This window comes from Miscanthus floridulus, unplaced genomic scaffold (assembly GCF_019320115.1).
Source record: "Miscanthus floridulus cultivar M001 unplaced genomic scaffold, ASM1932011v1 fs_23_3, whole genome shotgun sequence".
Lineage (NCBI taxonomy): Eukaryota > Viridiplantae > Streptophyta > Magnoliopsida > Poales > Poaceae > Miscanthus > Miscanthus floridulus.
Window position 1 is genome coordinate 47,982 of NW_027096442.1, and position 4,818 is coordinate 52,799.

A 4,818-nucleotide genomic window follows, 5' to 3' on the forward strand; every position below is an offset into this window, starting at 1 on the left:
ATTTTGTTGTCCATGTCATCATACCATGTAATCCACTAATCCACAATTCCCACAGCAACGCATGGAGTATGCTTCTAGTTCAATTCATGTCGAAATAACCTATGAAAAAACATCCCAAACCATACACCCCTCTCGCAGGCCACACCCTCCGCACCTCAAGGCATAGTGCTATGTCGCATGTGGGCACCTCCTTTTCTCACTCGACCCTATCCGAGATCTACATCTCGCTCGCCCGTCCGTCGACGGCCTATTGTTACAAACTGGAATTTTCCTAATGCTACAATTCCAATAGGAAAAATAATTGCACTGACAGGAAAATTTAAATTTAATTTTCTAGATGATGCATCGACAGGAAAAAAACCGACAAGGAAATTCAAAAATGAAACAATTTTACTGTAGGTACATGGCTGATAGGAAAACTATAATCTAAAAGGTCTAGAGATCCACCCGAGTTGGCACCATTGGTAGGAAAATTAGCCATCACCAGCAGGCAAATCATTTTCTTGAATGGGCAACACCGACAGAATGACTCAATGAGATGACATAACCGAGGGAAGGTACCCGAGTTGGCACCATTGGTAGGAAAATTAGCCATCACCAGCAGGCAAATCATTTTCTTGAATTGGCAACACCGACAGAATGACTCAATGAGATGACATAACCGAGGGAAGGTTGGAGTGGTTAACCCGATCCGTACATCAAGGCCCTTAGCAGTGTGCTCCTAAAGTGATGCCCAAACCTTCTCTCTCCCTTCCAGGCATCACTCTCTACACTGCAGCTACCAATACCAACTTTCAAAGATTCTGGAGCAGAGCAAGTAGAGGCTTCGGTGCCTTGCAACTTAAAAAGAATATTTCTTGTGTCCTGTGAGCGGATAGTATATGTTGGTGTCAGATGAAAGCCAATAGGCAGCACTTGTACCGTCGTCGCATGCCGGAAGATAGCTTCGGTTCCAACTTTTTTACACATTGCAACTATGAGAAGCGATGCCTGTTTTTCTACAGTCGGACCCACATATTTTTCTAGCTCTACTTCACACTGCAGAAGGCCTTAGCAATCAGTTATGGGTCATGGATAAAATCACATTTGTCTTTGGTGACATCACCTACCAAAGGATATACAACATGTTGCTTGATCTGTCAAATACCATGGGAGTAGATTTGTCCTTCTTTCCTGAGATCTATATATAGGGTATCTCCATATGTCAACACATATGTTTTGCCCATATCAATCCTCTCATGATTCGTAACATTACACCTAACCACAACGGAAAGGGTTTTTGTGGCAAAGGATTCAATCAGAAAAACAAACTCTTGTTTTTGCCACAAAGCATTTTTTGTGGTGACTTTTCTGTCACTACAAATATCGTAGTCATGATTGTTTGTTCTCCACAAACGACCATATCAATAGTGATGAAGTAAAATACCAAAAATGACCATAACCATTCTTCTGTGAAGTTGATGTTGTCAAGATGTTTAGCCATTAGATGATATTGAGAAAATGCTTCTGTTGAAAGAGGTAATTGAAATAAGGAATAAAAATTGTGTTGCAGTTACTTTATGTAGAGTTTTGCTTTTAGAGTTGTGGCATGTGCGGGTTCCCCAATATTCTAAGGTGTTGCTGATTGCGAAAGAATGTAACATGCTTCTTGAGTAACCAATATGACTCTCCTTTTCAACAAAAAATTATTATTTTTGGCGATGTTGAATAATCTAGGAAAATTGATCTTAGGCACAAGACCACAACATAGATCATTCCAGAAAAAAATACTTACTTTGAGGTGTGAGGATGGACATTCATTTATTTATTTGTATAAGTCTAGGATTTTCAGCCACCAAAAGAAGAAAAAATATTCAGTGGAACCCACATCCTTGATGAAATTGTAAAAACTTCCTAGAAAACATAGTTAGTTTTCATAAAATTTGAAATGATACACATCCGTCGTGTGTGTGTGTATATATATATATATATATAGATATATAGAACTACTACCCTGTAGCTGGCTACGAAATAACTTATTCTGTAGCCACTTTGAGTTACGATAGTTACTATGTTAATTTACGAGATTACAATAACTCCTTACTAAGTGGTTTACTATAACGTTATGGTAAATATACCCATGTGTTATAGTAACCCAACTATTGTAAATATGTATTGACATTATCGTAAATTAGTATATAAAATTATCATAAATGGAGGTGGCTACAGAATAACTTATTTTGTAGCTGGCTACTGTGTATACTCTCCCTATATATATATATATATATATATATATATATATATATATATATATATATATATATATATATATATATATATGGAAATTATTTTCTACTCATGTGGAGTAGTTACTCCCATGTGTGTATCTCTAGATTTATGGCGTATATGGGCCGACGAAGTGTATGTAGATAGAGTATATCATCATCCTAGACCATCTAGGATACTATGTATGAAAGTATGTATATATACTTAGAGTATATGGTTATACTTATTTTATATGCTACTATCATAGTATTATATAATATATTAAAAAATATGTGCTCTTTTGAAATTTTTTTCACATAGTAAAGATCTGGAATATTTTAATTTTAGTATGTCAATATACTGATAAATGAATATGTACACATACGCAACGTGATTTATTGATTATGGAAGTGACTACTCTCAGAAATATAGCCACTTTGAGTTACGATAATTACTATGTTAATTTACGAGATTATAGTAACTCCTTACTAAGTGGTTTACTATAACGTTACGGTAAATATTGCCATGTGTAATAGTAACCCAACTGTTGTAAATATGTATTGACATTATCGTAAGTAAATTAGTATATAAAATTATCGTAAATGGAGGTGGCTACAGAATAACTTATTTTGTAGCTGGCTACTGAATATATATATATATATATATATATATATATATATATATATATATATATATATATATATATATATAAGTGTGGAATTTCTACAATGGGGGATAGCTGCCCCCCATAGGGGGTGACGACTACCCATGCCTTAGATCGGTGACAAGTGGCGTGATGAACGGGTAGATTGGAAGTGCTATTTTTGTCAAATGGAGTACAGGCCTAAGACATGTTTGGCCTTTTTTGAACAATGGACCACATGCTGCTGGTAGAAGTTTGTGAATGGGATGGAGCGGTGCGCCATGTGGCCCTCCACGTGAGCAGCCAGGGCCGCCTGTCAGTGACTCAGAGGAAACACAGATGAAATAGAGCGTGCATCGTGGTCTCCAAATTTTCCTGTACAGCGGGTTCAGGTGATGGAGTTGTGGGGTCCACTGCCTGGAGAATGGTGTTTGCTTTTTCAAAATTGCTACCGTGTAAATGTTGGCACTCACGTTGTATGAGCAGGCACTAAAATGATGACGGGACACACCTAATTAACTATATATCGGATTTCTAACTTTTTTTTTACCATAATAATTTATGTGATTTTATCTAAGGCAATTATAATAGTTTTTGAGGTAAAAAGGTAACTATAATATTTAATTCATACACACGTTTAGGCATTTAGTGGTTAGTATTGTTTTTTGACAGATACAAATGTCTTTGACCGATACATTTTGAAATTGAATCCCTGCCAAAAGCTACTAGGTCCTATCCTAGCCACCACCGTCATGCACGCTGAAATGCACAGACTTTTGTCAGTTCATGTACAGATGAATGTGGACGAGTGCTTGAGAACTTCGCATGCAGCTTCAATTACAAAACTTTGAATGACTATAGTCTCTAAACGCTGCATTATTTTTATGATCTGTTTGCAATATAATATTTATTGTAATTAAATCTATATAAAAATAAGACTCCACTTGGCTATGTTTTAGCAAAAACTCATTTTTCTGACATATGAGCCCACGTGGAAATGTTTACTGATCTATAGTAATTTGGCATGGCTAGCAGCGTTTTGCTTCTATGATTTTTAGGGTGCGTTTAGTTCCGAAAATTTTTGGCTTTTGGCTACTGTAATACTTTCGTTTGTATTTGGCAAAAATTGTCCAATTATGGACTATTTAGGCTTAAAAGATTCGTCTCGCCAATTACAGGCAAACTGTGCAATTAGTTATTCTTTTTATCTATATTTAATGCTCCATGCATGTGCCGCAAGATTTGATGTGACGGAGAATCTTGAAAATTTTTTGTTTTTGGGTGGGATGTAAACATGGCCTTATTACCAGTGAGCGAGATAGGCAAGGTCAGGCGTCAGGTCTGCCCGTGACTGCCCACACAGCTTTTAAGTCAATGACAGGCGGGCCCGACTGCCCACGTGGAGAGGTAGCTCCGTAGCAGCAGGAAGGAACAGATGGAGTAACTATGCAACGTCCTGTTAGAGACTATAGTCATTGATAGCTGTCCACACCATGCCCGGTCTATTTTGGGATGGTGGCACCGACCAACCGTGGGGGTAGAACATCCCATTTATAGTAACGGCTGCGCTTACCAAGAACGGCCATGGCCGAATCGCCGTTGTCGGCCATTGCGGCCGCTGACATGTAGCGCGCCCGGCAACGAGAGGCCGAGGCGTCTCCTTCTCTGCCCTATTCCTGGACGGACGATGGGGGAGGGGAACGAGACACTAGCAGAGCAGCTAGTTATTAGTTGGCTTTCGCTGCTGCTGGCTTGCGCGCTGTATTATGCATGGAGGGTGCCACTGGCAGCCACCAACCAGGCAGGGACTGAATGCACTGCAAAACTCGGACTCTTCCGCTGTCACTTTCAGCCGCACGGAACCAAAGATTGTACTTGCTATTCTTTCCATCTTTTCCATGGAACAACCAGAGAGTTGTAGAATAGAATAA

The 4,818-nt window shown here is 38.6% G+C and overlaps 1 non-coding gene across 1 annotated transcript; it reads right to left on the reverse strand.

The window, feature by feature from the left end:
• Nucleotides 1–1,052: 1,052 nt before the first annotated feature.
• LOC136530960 (small nucleolar RNA SNORD83) lies at nt 1,053–1,131 on the reverse strand. Its single transcript, XR_010777921.1, has one exon. It is a non-coding gene; the product is annotated as a small nucleolar RNA SNORD83 (small nucleolar RNA).
• Between the last annotated feature and the right edge of the window lie 3,687 nt (nt 1,132–4,818).